At 39.0% G+C, this 15,902-nt stretch overlaps 1 non-coding gene across 1 annotated transcript; it reads right to left on the bottom strand.

Annotated features, from left to right (window-relative positions):
- Nucleotides 1-1,343: 1,343 nt before the first annotated feature.
- Nucleotides 1,344-1,450, bottom strand: LOC122077610. Its single transcript, XR_006139857.1, has one exon. It is a non-coding gene; the product is annotated as a small nucleolar RNA R71 (small nucleolar RNA).
- Nucleotides 1,451-15,902: the final 14,452 nt, after the last annotated feature.

Raw genomic sequence — 15,902 nt, 5'->3', positions numbered from 1 at the left:
ATCAAATTTAACATGCAAAATTTTGATGTTATATTGGGCATGGATTGGTTATCTGCTCATCAAAAAAACATGATGTGCATCGAGAAACAAATTAAAGTGATGTGCGTCGAGAAACAAATTAAAGCTCATATTATGATGCATCCCTCGGGCTAAGTAGAGAAATCTACTTGTGAGTCTCTCCCTAGCTTTATACCCTTTCTTTTACTTTATTTTTATTTCAGTATTTTTTTCCTTTATTATTATTTTTTTTTAAATTATGTGGGTTGTTTATTTTCAGTTATTTATTTATTTAATTTTAATTGTGTGGCTTGCGTCTTTAAATTCTTAGATGACGAATGGTTAGGACGTTATTTTAAATATATATGTTTAGGACGGTGATTAGAATTAGATCACAACCATTAATCGGTTCACTTTCGCATTATTAAAAGAAGTAAAAAAATAAAGTGGCTGCTCTCCCTGTGTTTGACCCATAGCTACACTAATCCGCATGCTTGCAGTTACATTTAAAATCTCAAACAAGTTTTTGGTGCCATTACCGGGGAGACAGTTCCATGTTATTTTTCGCTTTCTTTTGGTAAATCGGAGTGCTTTGTTTTGTTTTTCCTTTTCTTTTATTTAATTCCTGAGAAGAACAACTTACAATAATAGTTGTATCAGTGGAGGTCGACATGCCTCACAATATGATAAAGACAGGTTTCGCCCTGTAGCAGTACCTCAGGAATTGACCTGAGCAACCCCGGATCCCTGCCGGTAAGCTCCCAAAAAGCCAAAAATAATTAAAAAAATCATAAAAAAAAAGTTTTGCTATCCATTCTTTTGTGCTTGTCTTACTCTAGTTGTGGGTAGTTTTCTGTTGCATGAGTGTTAGGTGGGTACGTAATACTAAGAATCGGTTAAAAAGAAGAGATCCAACAAGTAGAGACCCTATACGTTTGCTCTCTTTAAAACCCTTCAATATGGGAGACCAACAGCAAAACGCTTCACCTAAATCTCTGAAAGACATGTTCTACCCTACTAGAACAGCCCAACCTTCCTGCATAGTTCTACCATAAGCCCAGTGCAATAATTTTGAACTCAAATCTCAATACATCACTATGTTGCCCCACTTCCATGGGTTGACCTCTGAGGATACATACCTATTTCTAAGGGAATTTGAAGAGGTATGTGTTCTAATTAAGATCCAATAGCTTTCTAATGACGCTGTTAAGCTTAGGTTTATCACTTTTGCATTGAAAGACCAAGCTAAGAAGTGGTGGTCTGGGTTACCCACAAATTCCATAACCTCATGGGAACAGTTCACAGTTGTCTTTCTTAAGAAGTTTTTCCCAACTCACAAGACTAATAAACTTAGAAGTGATATCCTTCAGTTTAGGTAAAAGCCTAGTGAATCATTTTCTAAACTTATGAAGAGATTCAAGGATCTATTCCAAGAATGCTCTCACCATGGCCTAGACCTATGGCATTTATGTCAAATAATTTATGAGGGTATTGATTACCCAACTAAACAAATGATAGAATCTATGTGCTCTGAGGGATTCACATCCTTTACAGATGAAGGAAAGGCATAGGAATTCTTACTTGACTTAGCTGACAAAACCCGTAAGTGGAAATCAACCTAAAAAAGTGAAAGAACCATAGGAGGAAAAGGATATTTTATGGATGAGATAGTAGCCAAGGAAGCCCATTTGGATAGCCTAATCAAGAGAATTGAGATTATTGTTCCTAAAGAGCCATCATCAGTCAATTTGGTTAAGATATGTGCTTGTTGCCAATCCCCTAGACATCTCATAGAAGAATGCCCCAACACCTCTGGGGGCACTTCTAATGATAGTGTTAATGCCTTATACCAGAATAATCCATATAGTAATACCTACAATCCAGGATGGAGAAATCACCCAAATTTCTCTTGGAATCAAGGTAACCAAGCATGGCCTTCCAATTTTCATAATCAAGGCCAACCTGGACTCCAAAGGCCTCCCATTGCACAACAATTTTTTTTCCAAAATACTTTTCCTAGGTCAAATGTAGGACCTCAGGCTAGTTTTCCTAGGGCCCCTCTCCTATCATATTATCAGCAACCCCCTGGGTTTACCAACACTGGAGAGGCAAGTAGAATAAGTGACTTGAAAAAAAAATATGGCCCTCTTCATTACAAGCCATCAAAATATTATGAGATAACTCACTCAAGGTATCTCAATTATGCGTGAGAGGGAGAAAGAAACTTTACCCAGTCAACCAGAGCCTAACCCTAGGCATCATCAGCCTGTTAATTCACAAACATCAACTAATGCACCACTGAATATAGTAAGGTCAGACCCAACAAGGGCCCTCTAACCAATGTAGTGTTATTTATGCCCTTAAGAGTGGTAGAGAGTACCAACAGAGCGTTCCTAAATCTTCCTCATCTATTACTCCTGTTAACTCTCCTTCAGTTGAGGACACAAGTGTGCCTCTTGTTTCAGATTCGTCTGATGAACCTAAAGATTTTTCTGAAACTAAAGATAATTTGATTGAGAAAACTAAAAATGATTCTTCTGAACAGGGGCAAATCCCTAACAGTCCTTATGTTCATCCTGTCCCATTTCTTAATCGCTTGGTAAACAAAAGGAAGACTGCTTCCATGGATAAAATTTTAGAAGTCTTTAAAATGGTAGAAATTAACATCCCTCTTTTGGATGCCATATCCCAGATGCCCTCCTACGCAAAGGTACTGAAAGATTTGTGACCTCACAAACATATCACTAGTGTGCCCAAAAAGGCGTTCTTGGCAGGTAATATTAGTTCCATAATTACTCAGCCTATAATAGCCAACTATAAGGATCCAGGGAGCCTTACCATATCTTGTGTCATAGGCAACACCTACATTGAGCATGCTTTACTTGACCTTAGCACAAGTGTAAATCTTTTACCTTACCATGTGTACAAGCAACTTGGATTAGGAGAATTGAAAGCCACTGGAACTACTCTTCAGTTGGCAGATAAGTCTATCAAAATTCCTAAAGGGATGGTTGAGGATGTCTTACTAAAGGTGGGGGAATTTATTTTTCCTGTTGATTTCATTATGTTAGATACCAAGCCCTTTCTCAACCAAGGATGAGATCCCAATAATTCTAGGAAGACCATTCTTGGCTACCAATAATGCATTAATCAACTGCTGGAATGGTTTCCTAAGATTATCTTTTGGTAACTAAACTGTTGAGTTTAACATATTTAGGATAGACAAACAACCACATATGGAAGAAGAGATTAATATGATTGAGGATTTTCTGGATTTTTCTGATGATTTAATTACCAACTTTGATATTAATTCTGATTCAGAATTCCAAGAGTGTATGGATGAGTTGGATGATGATAGTGAAAATTTCTTTTCTAAAGTCTTGAGTCTTCACACACCTGTGGAGCCCTTAGGACCCCTTTCCAATTCTATTCCCAAACCTTCCATAGTTGAGCCCCCTAAGCTATATCTTAAGGAGTTACCATCTAATTTAAGGTATGCTTTCCTAGGGCCTGACCAGACTCTTCCTATAATAATTTCTTCAAATTTGACTTCTAGCCAGGAAGAGGAGTTACTTAAAGTGTTAAAAGACAATAAGGAAGCCCTAGGTTGGACCATGACTGATATACTTAATGTGACAACCTAGAAGGACCACTTCCCATTGTCATTCATTGACCAGATGTTAGAGAGGTTAGCTGGACATGAATACTATTATTTTCTTGAAGGATATTTCGGCTATAACTAGATCCCAATTGCTTTAGAGGATCAATATAAGACCACTTTTACATGCCCATATGGAACATTTGCTTACAGGCGTATGCCCTTTGAGCTTTGCAATGCCCTTGCTACGTTCCAACAATACATGATGAGCATATTTTCTGATATGGTCAAAAAATTCTTAGAAGTATTTATGGATGACTTTTCAATTCATGAGAATTCCTATTCTGAATGTCTTCATCATCTTTATCTAGTTTTGAAAAGGAGCATATCTAAGAATTTGATTTTGAATTGGGAGAAATTCCATTTCATGGTTAAATCTGGTATTGTTTTAGGCCATATAATATCCAAGGAGGGAATAAGGTAGAAGAGCCAAAGTGGATTTAATTGATAATTTACCACCTCCTCAATCTGTTAAGGACATCCGATGTTTTCTAGGGCATGCGGACTTCTATAGAAGGTTTATTAAGAACTTTAGTCAGTTAGCCTGACCTCTCACTTCATTACTCGCCAAAGATCAAACTTTTGAGTTTTCTAAAGAGTGCCTAGAATCCTTCAAACAACTTAAGAAGGAGTTGACCAATGCACCCATTGTTCACCACCTGTTTGGACTGAACCTTTTGAACTGATGTGTGATGCTTCGGATTTTGCTATAGGAGCGGTTTTGGGTCAAATGATTAATAAGTTGTCCACTGTCATTTATTATGCTAGTAGGACCTTAAATGATGCACAACTCAATTATACAACCACTGAAAAATAATTTTTAGTGGTTGTGTTTGCATTAGAAAAGTTTCGGTCTTACTTAGTTGGTTCACATGTGGTGGTGTATACTGATCATTCCGCTCTCAGATACTTAGTTCAGAAGAAGGATGCCAAAGCCCGTCTCATTAGGTGGGTTTTACTTTTGCAAGAGTTTGATTTAGAAATTAGGGATAAAAAAGGAGTTGAAAACCTAGTTGCAGACCATTTATCCTGGCTTCCAAATTTCTTGACTATCGAATCTCTAGTCAACGAGAACTTTCCAAACGAACAGTTATTTACAGTGTCCAGTGAACCATGGTTTGCTGACATTGTCAACTTCTTAGTTTCAGGTGTGACTCCGGATCACTAGTCCACCCAAGATAAATATAGATTTCATTCTCAAGTTAAGCACTTTTTCTGGGATGATCCTTATTTGTTTAAGATGTGTCTGAATCAAATTATCCGACGATGAGTTCCTGATTATGAGCAACATTTTATTCTCTCTTTTTGCCATGATTATACATGTGGTACACACTTTGGACCTAAGAAAACTGCCACAATTGTTCTCCAATGCGGATTTTATTGGCCCACTCTTTTTAGATATATGCTTTTGATTATTACAAGGTTTATCCTGCCTACCAGTATTTTGGCCGTATGAATAAGAGGAACATGATGCCCCTTAACCCTATATTAGTAGTTGAGATCTTTGATATATGGGGCATCGATTTCATGAGACCATTCCCTAATTCCTGTGGAATTTTGTACATACTTTTGGCTGTTGATTACGTTTCTAAATGGATAGAGGTCATACCTTATAAATCTAATGACCACAAAGTGGTGGTCCAATTTCTCAAAGATAATATTTTTTTCCGCTTTAGTGCACCACGTGTAATATTTAGTGATAGGGGTACTCATTTTTGTAATTGACCTTTTGAGGCCTTAATGAAAAAGTATGGGATCACCCATAAGTTATTTACCCCTTATCACCCCCAAACTAGTGGCCAAGTAGAGGTGGCTAATAGGTAGATTAAACAAATCTTGGAGAAAACTGTTAATCCCAACCGTAAGGATTGGTCCCTTAGGCTCATTGATGCCTTGTGAGCCCATCAGACTGCATTCAAGACCGACCTTGGTTAGTCTCCCTACCGTTTGGTGTATGGAAAAGCTTGTCACTTACCAATTGAGTTGGAGCATAAGGCCTTTTGGGCCATCAAGAAGCTCAACTTTGATTTGTTTGATGCGAGAATTCATCATAGGATCCAACTATCTGAGTTAGAGGAACTTAGAAATGATGCCTATAAAAGTTCTAGAATTTACAAGGAAAAGACCAAAGCTTTCCATAATAAGCACATTCTGCGTAAATCTTTTGTAATTGGTGATAAGGTCTTATTGTATAACTCTCAATTGCATCTTTTCCCTGGTAAGCTTAGATCCCGATGGGATGAACCGTTTATTATCCATAATGTATATCCCCATGGGGCTATGGAGATTCTGAATCCAGGAACAAGGGTTAATGGTCAGCGTTTGAAATTGTTCCTCAAGTTTCCTACTACTGGTAGTGAAGAGGTCATGGATCTCCATGAACCTCTTTACACTGATGATAATTGGGAGAGTGACAGTTGCGTGTCTATCCAGGTGAACCCTCTTTTAGTCCCACATCGCTCGTGGATCCCCATCCGCGGTCCTATATTAGTCCCTGGGTGCCTTCTCTAGATAAGCCGATTTTGAAGGAGAGCGAAGGGCTAAACTCAGATCTGGTATCAGAGCCGGGTGGACCAGGGGGAGAGTGACAGTTGCATGTCTATCCAAGAGAACCCTCATTTAGTCCCATATCACTCATGGATCCCCATCTGTGGTCCTATATTAGTCCCTAGGTGCATTCTCTAGATAAGCCGATTTTGAAGGAGAGCGAAGGGCTAAACCCAGATCGCTTAATGAAAGGGAAGCTTAAGCTTTGGTCTTTGCCTAACACCTTGAGTAAGAAATGGTATCAGAGCCTTCCTTTCCCTTCTCTAGCTAATCTCCTCCTCTAGCCATCCCTCTCTTTCGAATTGAACCTGTTATAGCTAAAGATACAGTCTAGGCCACGCCTTTTTGCAAGTAATCTCTGCTTATGGTTTCTTCTGTTAGAAAAAGACCCTTGAGCGTGGTGGGCTTTCAGGATAAAGATGCCATTTTGTGCCCTCTTTTGCTCGAATTGCTCTGAAGTTAGACACCGTAATCAGGGGGTTCTTGATCGGCCTCGAATAGCTGTCTTTACGTATCTCAGTTTCTCTGATGAGTTGTGATGATTCAGATCTGGAGCATGGCCGCTTTCTAACTTTTCATGGCTTCTCCTTCTTCTTTTCTTTTTTCTTCCCCTCGACGATCAACTTCATCCCGGTCTTCATCTTTTTCTTCCCTGGATTACCTTTATAAACTCCCCTATGTTCCCGACGATTAAGTTCTACCCCCTACCCCTTCTCCTCTTCTTAACCCTTACACTGTCTTCCCAAAAGCTCCATCTTCCTCTCAATGGACGGCTCTTGTTACACCAAAGAAGACTCCCCCTCTGAAAGAACTGGTTCAAGCTTCTCACTTTGATCAGTTTCAGATCCCTGCCATGGAAAAGGAGCAACTATTCACCCTTGAAATACCTCTTGATCTGATCCCTCAGTGGAAACAACAAGGTTATACCCAACTCCACTTTGGTGCAATCAAATTTTCCCTCTCTTTCCATGGACGGAAAGGTCTTCCGGTCGTTTTCCGGATAGCCCTTCTTGACAGTCGATTTTTACAGTACCAATATGCTGTAATTGCCATTATCCAGACCACTCTAAATGCAGGAACAGTTTTCTTAACTCTATACCCCAAATTCAATATTCCTCTTTCAAATCCTCATCTTCCCAGTGCTCTTAAGTTCCAGATCCAAATTACTGGTGCTTCTTAGGTAGCCACAACCCAGGTAGCTACTTTACATTATCAAATGGCCTATCGATTGCAAAATCATGCTTTTGATCTTCTTACAAGCCATCAAGAGGATGCCCTGTTCATAACTATGGACTCCACTCAGGTTCCTTGTTGTACGTATGTCCCTCGACAAATTTCTAGAGACAAACTTCTTCATTTTCTTCCCACATCTTGGGTAATAGCCTATGAACAATAGGTCTCCAACACTCATCTACAAACCCCTGCAGAACCCATCTAGTCCATAGATCCTCAATACATCAGGAACTCCAACGGTGAAGTAGAAATCAGGTTTCCACCCCTGAAACCTCAAACTATTTCTACTCCCTTTCCAACCACCTTTGGCATGATCCAAGAAAAAATCCCCATCCAATCTTTTGATTCTCAAGGTGGCCCTATTTATTTCTTCCAAGATCCAATTACTGGTCATAAATATTTTTATTTATGTGACTGTGAATCTTGCTTCCAAGACTCTGATGATGATGATTCCTATATCTCTAAGTCTTGTTCCTCAAGACATAAGTCTTTCTAGTCTATATTACGAGAACATTACGAGTCAAGAGATTCCTCTGTTGGCCCCCTCAGTGATGAATCAAAATACCCTTTCTTCGTCAAGTATGGTGCTACTAAGGTTCCTCCTCCTCCACCTTTATTTCCTCCTACTTGCAAACCTCCCCCACAACCAAATCTTCCACCTCCTCCTATTTATCCTTGTTGTATGTATACACCAAGATCCTCATCTTCTTCCCCACTTAAAAATTTCCCTGGTCCTTCTGATTTTGGCCCCGATACTCATGGTGTTCGGCATGTTTGGAAAATTAAGCCTCCACTTCGTCCCACTGGACAACATTCAGAAATATCCTCAGCAGAAGAAGCTTGAATTGGCAAGCAGAAAATGTTGTCGTGCAAAATCAATACCTTGAAAAATTCTTGCTTAAACCCAACAAACTCAAAGCACTCTGACTCATCATGATCATCTTCTACAATCTTTATGACGAAAAAATTATCAAGTTCATGCAGAACTTGCTGGAATTGCCTCAAGTGTGGCAGATACCACTACTGCCTTTGCCCTTATTAGTCAGAAAGAGAAACATCTTCGTTACCTTGAAGCTCAGCTCCATAGTCTTCAGAGGACTTATCCTCCCTCTTCTGCAACAAGCAGAAAACAACCACTTCCTGTCACAGCTCCAAGCTTCACTCCACAAGATCCATTTGCTATGTATGCCCCTCCGGCTCCTCCAGTTGTCTCTTCACCAAGAACATTTCCAATTGAAGTACTAAAAGAACTTCAACGACAACAACGTTCTTTTCCAAAGAGAACCAGAGCTACTAGAGGACGTACTCATGGTAGACTTCCTCCAGCTTAGACGTCTACTGTTGCTTTGATGGATCTCAGTGATGATTTTGATGAAGATCTAGATACCATATAGGAAGCACCACCTTCTTTCAACCCCTGTCCCATGACAGTCTCCTATCCAGCACCTCCACCTCCAGTGCCACTAAAACCATCTCAAATACCTCTTTCCCCCATTACCACCACTACCCAAACTACCCAGTCCATCCATACCATTGTCACCCCCTCTGTAAACACTCTGTCTGATTTTCTTACAAACCTTACCATTCCTAATCCTCTTCCCTCTCTCATGAATGAAGGTCCTCATCCAACTGCTCCTCATGTCTCAGAAATGGATGATGACCCTGAAATTCACAATCCTCCTGATAACCAACCCAGGCCTCTGGCTCCACCTCCACCTTTTACCCCATACCAGAATCAAGATCCAAAATAATTTTTTACCCTAGATGATATTCTTGTCTCCAAATGGGCTTCAAGAATTGTAGATTTTCACTCATGGATAAATGTAGAATTACTCCATGAAGGAGCTACCACAATGATGGTCTTATCCAAATTTGTTGCAAGACTTTAAGGAAAACTCAGAGAATGGTATTTAGCTCTTGGAGCTTACAGACAAATTCAAATTGTCCAACTTACAGAAAGCCAATTTATTACCACTCTCTACCAAAAATTCTTGGGTCCAGTTTCAAATGATCTCTCAAAGGCCCATGATGAATTTCTTCAGATGAAGTGCTGCTCACTTAACAGATCAGATCTTGACAAACACTTTTCGAGAATGACAGATCGGTTTCACAAGATTGGCGGTCTTGATGATAAAAACCTTAAACAGGTTTTTCTCAACTCCCTTCCAGAGCCTCTTGGTGTAGACACTCAGCAGTTTTTGAGAAACTAAAATATTCCTTTAGCCTCCTGTACAATTGGTTCTCTCTACAGCCATGCTCTTACTACCCTTGACAAACTTTGCAACATCAAAAAAGTTTGGAAAGATTTACAAGATAGATCTAATACGGTCTCTTCCACCTGTGATACCTCTTATCTCAAAATCAAGTGCAAAGGTGACAACTCCTGTGATTGTTCTACCAAGAAGTCCTCTCATCACAGAAAGTTTCCACCCTTCTCTCAGCATCGCAAGTACAAAAAGAAGCACTTCTCCTTCAAATCTCCAAAGTTCAAGAAAAGATGGAGATTCTTTCGGAAAAAACAATTTCGAAGAAAGCACAAATCCACTTTTTGCTATGTTTGTGGAAAAGGACATTTTACAAAAAATTTCCCCCTCTCTTGGAAAAGGGACAAAGTTATGCACATGCTATCTTCTCTTCACCATGAAGATCTCCATGATGCAGACCTTGAATCTCTATTCTCTCTTGATGAATCTCCCACAGAGCTTTCTCTTTTAGCTATTGATTTTCCAAATACTGACTCAGACCCAGAGTCTTCTCTCTCCGAGTCCGAGGAATCTGATCCCCTCTACCAACTAATCCCTTTTGTCTCACCTCCTCAACCAGCAGAATCTCCCCCACCTTGCCATGCTATCTCACTTCCACATGTTTCAGTCCAGATAATACCTGAGCCATATGCCAAACTCATTAAGGTCATAGCATTTTTAGACACTGGAGTTGCTACCACCATATGACTCCAAAAATTCTTCCTACCCATATTTGTAAACCCCAAGAACCTCCTCTCCCATTCCTTACAGCCAATGGGGAAACTTTTCATGTCAACCTTATGTCTAAACATCCCATAAAAATCCAATTCCTCCCTACCTTGTCATTTACCCATACTGTTTTAGGAACCCATTACCCTGGAAAAGACCTCGTCATAGGTTTTGATGTCCTTAGTCTTCTCCCTCTTCGTTGGACTCCCCAAGGCCTTCTCTATAAACAACAACTTCTCCCCTGGTCCCCTGTTTCTAACATTTTTCTTGTTGGTCCTCCTCTGTTTGAAAATATCAAAGGACACATCCTTTCCACCTCAGATGCAGTATCTCATACAGAGTTCCTCACTAAGTGCTCACATCTATTATGGCAGAACTCTGATTTCTTCATTACCTTACCCTTCAAGAAAAATGAAAATGTCAATCCAACAAAAGCAAGTCATCCCGGCATGAATCTAGAACATTTTTCCTTAGCAATTCAAGAAATCCACCAACTGCAGTCTCAAGGTCTTTTGGAACCAACTCTCTCTCCATGGGCATGCCAAGAATTTTATGTCAACAAACGGACAGAGAAAATTCGTGGAAAAATGAGAATGGTGATTAATTATTAGCCTTTAAATTTCTTTTTGGTTGATGACAAATTTTCACTCCCAACTCGTCCGGCCTTACTTCTCCAGCTGGCCCATGCCAACCTTTTCTCCAAGTTTGATCTCAAAATAGGATTTTGGCAACTTGGAATAGTTTCAGAAGATAGACTAAAAACAGCCTTATGTGTTCCTAGATACCATATGCAATGGACAGTAATGCCTTTCAGCCTGAAAATAGCCCCATCAATCTTCTAGAGAGCTATGATGAAAATTTTTTCTCCTATCTAAGACCACGCCCTTATATATATATTGATGATATTCTTCTCTTCTCCATAGATGAGACAGAACATCTACAACTTCTTCAGCAATTTCATAAAATTTTTCAGGAATATAGACTTATGCTCTGCCCAAAGAAGATACAAATTGGTGTATCTTCCATTGATTTTCTCGGAGTAACAATCTCAAAAGGAAAATATAAACTTCAGCCTCATGTTGCCACATCTCTTCAACAGTTTCTTGATGGACCTTTGACAAAGAATCAAGTCTAACAATTTCTTGGAATTGTGAACTACATGACAGAGTTCCTTCCTCAACAGATCAAGCATACCTCACTGCTTCATCAGCTTTTAAGAAAGAAAGCTGCCCCTTGGTCTTTAGCTCACACTGCTGCTATCCAATCATTAAAAAAGAACTTAGAAGATCTCCCTACCCTCCAAATTCCTTCCAATGGCTAAAGAATTTTACAAACAGATGCAAGTGATACTCATTGGGGTATAGTTCTTCTTGAAGAACATAACTCAACAAGACTAAGAACTGTTTGTGGATATAAAAGCGGATCCTTCAAGCCCTTTGAAGCTCATTACCACTCAACCTTCAAAGAGATTCTGGCAGTCAAGTGCAGCATTGAAAAATTCCAATTTCATCTTATTGGACATAAGTTTCTTGTCGAACTAGACATGTCAAGCTTTCCCCGTTTGCTTGAGTTTTGGTAGAAAATTCTCCCCCAGGCACAGCTTCTTCGATGGGCTCAGTGGTTTTCAAAATGTTCATTTGACGTCAAACACATCAAAGGAAAAGATAATGTTCTGACAAATTTCCTCTCCCGACCAGCTTCTACCTTTTCCGTCGTACCTTTGATCTTCCCTATTACCCTAGGAGCCTCTTCCTCTTAACCTCCACCATTTGGTCATAACCTTTGTTGTTCTCTCCCACCAAACCTCCCATCTGAAATACTGCAAAATCTAACCCTGAGCAATGTCATTTCTTACAGTAAAACCACAACAATCCAACTACTAGAGGTTTCCCTTCGACGTGATGGATTAGTCTTATCTGGAAGCTCTTTTCACCCAAACTATCCATTTCTCATCCTTTTTTCCTTTACCACCCTCCAAGAACTCCAAGACCTTCCTCTTATCTACAAATGCATCTTTTAGCACCTCTGCTCAGCTCATACCATTGCCTTCAACTTTTTCCTCACCACTATTCACTGGTTTACCTCCCGTTGGACTTTTCCCACCCGAGGCTGTCAACGTCCCAACCTCACCATCCTACTCTTCCTACAACTCTTTGCTCCCATAAACCATTGGTTTACCCTTTTATCTTCTCATCTTCCAGAAGATAACTCAAACCCTCACCAGAACTACATCACCATCCTTTCCCATCGTCCTCCTCTTATCTATCAAACCCTTGAAAATCAACAAACTTTCCATTACATCCATAATACTCCTGATTTTTATGTGTTAAACATCAAGCCTTATGACCTCTTTACCAACCGAGTTCAGCACGGAGATGAATGGAGATCCTTTTTTAATACTATGTGTGCTGCTAATGATATCTCTCCAAACCAAATTCTGGCTCCTCTCCTCCTTCGTATGGATACAGCATGGGAACTTCACCAAACAGGCAGACTGCCTGACCCCCGCATCGAACAGTTATCGGATGCCTATAATGATTGGCTCATTGACACTGCCAGTACCTATCTCGCTAGCAGTTCTAATAGTTCGGATTCCTCTCTTATTTCACTCTAAAGACATACTTGATTGGTGTGTGTCGTGTATGTATTTATTTGGATTGTAGTTGTGTGTGTTGTATTTGTATTGTATTACTGTCGATAGCAATCCATATTGTGATCCTGTTTTGTCGGTCAACAGGATAGGTGGGTCCTACTTATCCTATCGTTCTTTGTGAAAGTGTCTCACACGTGTCTTATAATATATGGTTGTATCTTCCTATATATAGCCATTCAGGGCTTTATGAAAGAGAAGCTTAAGCTTTGGTCTTTGCCTAACACCTTGAGATTTGGGTTTAGCCCTTCGCTCTCCTTCAAAATCGGCTTATCTAGAGAAGGCTCCCAGGGACTAATATAGGACCGCAGATGGGGATCCACGAGTGATGTGGGACTAAATGAGGGTTCGCCTGGATAGACAAGTAACTGTCACTCTCCCCCCGATCCGCCCGGCTCTAATACCAAATCTGGGTTTAGCCCTTCGCTCTCCTTCAAAATTCTTTCCATGCATTGAAGACATTGCATGACTTAAGTGTGGGGGAGGAAATCCAGTTTTTACTTTTTCCACTTTGTTTTGTTTGTTTTTCTTTTTAATTTTGAGCATGCTAAGGATGAAGTCATACTTTGGCTTTTGGCTGATGATCATACCATTCGATTGCTTGATGTATGAAAATAAAAGTTTTGATTAAGGTACCCATTTTGAACGTATAAAAATCCTATTGAGAAGAAAGAAACAAACCTGTGTCTTGAGATGAGACTTTCTTTTGAAAAATAAGAGGCCGTTGTTTTATGGTGTTGGACAAGTTGTAAGTCTATGGGTTCCTTGTACTTTTGATATGGAGTTGAGACATTCTTTTTAATTTGGCATGAGTTTACAAATGCACAATTTTAAATGAAGCGTGAAATGCGGTATAAAGAAGAATAATAGTTGATTCCCTTGGAACTAGACAGAGCATTGTGCCTCAGGAAGTGTGGTATCTTGATCGAAATTCCTAGGGAGGAAGCTTCTGAAAGAACTCTAGCATCACTGTCTTTGTGGGTATATGCAAAAAACAAAGCTACATAGTACCTTGGGTGTCTGGTATTTGCTCCACCGTGTCATTCAGGCCAAAAGTAGTGGAGTAGAATAGAGTTTATTAAGTGAAAAAAAGGAGAAAAAAATGTGCAAATGTTATTAATGCTAGGTAACATGTTTGGTAAAAAACACTCCAACGCCTTAGTCATTGGTTCTATATTTCTTCACAAGTGGTTTTACCTTAAGATAAGGATGTTTTGGAAGAGACGAAGTGAGTTTCAAATTAAGAAATATGCTAGTGCCTAGAATTGATAAAGGGTAATAAAGTTCAAGTGTGGGGGTCCCTTGTAATAGGAATTATCTTTGCTCCGGATCGGTATGGCCATTACCTTTAGCCAAGGTTGGGATTTGTTTATTCTGAATTTTGGTTGTATATTCACTGCAAACACCCACGAGACACAACTCGTCCACTAGGGGTTTAAAAGCTTGTTACACAAGCTAAGTGCAACTGTGATTCCTACGAAAGTTAGTTAGGTTTTTTATTTTTATTCTTTTTCTTTTTGTTTTGCTCAAGGACTAGCAAAGTCTTAAGTGTGGAAGAATTTTGATGAGCACATTTATGTGTCAAATTTAGTGTAGTAAAACATGCATTTTACATATTTAGAATGGAGCTACCCTAGGTTTTACTCTCTTTTTGCAGGTTTTATAATTTCAAGGTCTTAAGGACTACTGGGTGCTATATCTCTCATTTTACACGCAAAGAGGTCCTATTTCTTTTCATGGTTGCGAAGAAGATGAAATTCTGAGCAAGATGGATGTGTTCAATTGCAAGTACACATTTGTTTGGTCAACCGTACAAGTGATTATTCTTTTCGGGGCCAAAAAAAAAAATAATGGATTAGAATTGAACTGAGATGCAGAACCAACCCATTTGCAGCTATCCCAAGGGTATAAGAAATATTCCAAATGCCAATAAGGATTGATGGACCACATCCTTAAGTGATTGAAGATTCATTTTTGGTAATAACTACCTAACATAGTTGGTGAGTTGTGGTGTGTAAAATCCCTTACTTATTAGGAGGTCTCAAATTTGAACCTCCCATTTTGTTGAGGTTTCTTTTAGAAGATTTTCTCTCTCCTACTCATCACTTAAAGGAGGTTAGCCAAGATGGTTATACACGAGTTTGAAGAAGAAATAGAAAATAAAGAGAAAAAATAGGAAAGAAGAAAAAAAAAAAAAAAAGACAAGGGCATGGATGGAATTTCTCATTAAAATAGAATATTGTCTAAATCCAAGCAAGAAAAATCAAAGGGGGTTTCTTGCACAAGAAGAGAGAGAAAAAGGGAGAAAAAATTAGAAAAAAAGGCAAGAAAAATCATGGGAGATCTGTCTCCACACGTTTTCTCTCTTCTCTCTTCTCCACTTCATCAACAAGATAAAAAAAAATCTTTTTTTTTTAGAAGCTAAAATCATTAGCTTCCCTCCCCCATTCTCTATATAATAGAATTAATACAAGGGGAGGAGGCATTTCATTCTTCTTCGAGGATTTTTGCTTAGTTGCTCTATCTCTTTCTCTAGCTCTAGTTCTAGGTTTATGCTTTAAACATTTTTATAAGTTCTTTTTATTCAATTAATGCAAGCACTTTTGTTTTTTATTCAGTCTTTTATTTTTATTGTTTAAACAATTGAAGTTGTAATTTTCAAGTTCTAGTTCTAGGCTTAGTTCAAGGTGACAAGAATAAGCCATGAAGCATATCTTTTAAGTTCAATTTTTTTTTTCTTTAGATTTGTTTTCTCTAGTACTAGAAATTTCAGATTTGGTTTATTCCATATCTGATTTTTAGTATTGGTAGTATCTCAAATCGATCAAGTTTTTAGTTCAAGGGT

The sequence above is a fragment of the Macadamia integrifolia genome, chromosome 4, assembly GCF_013358625.1.
Source record: "Macadamia integrifolia cultivar HAES 741 chromosome 4, SCU_Mint_v3, whole genome shotgun sequence".
NCBI lineage: Eukaryota > Viridiplantae > Streptophyta > Magnoliopsida > Proteales > Proteaceae > Macadamia > Macadamia integrifolia.
This window is presented reverse-complemented; position numbering and strand designations above follow the sequence as displayed.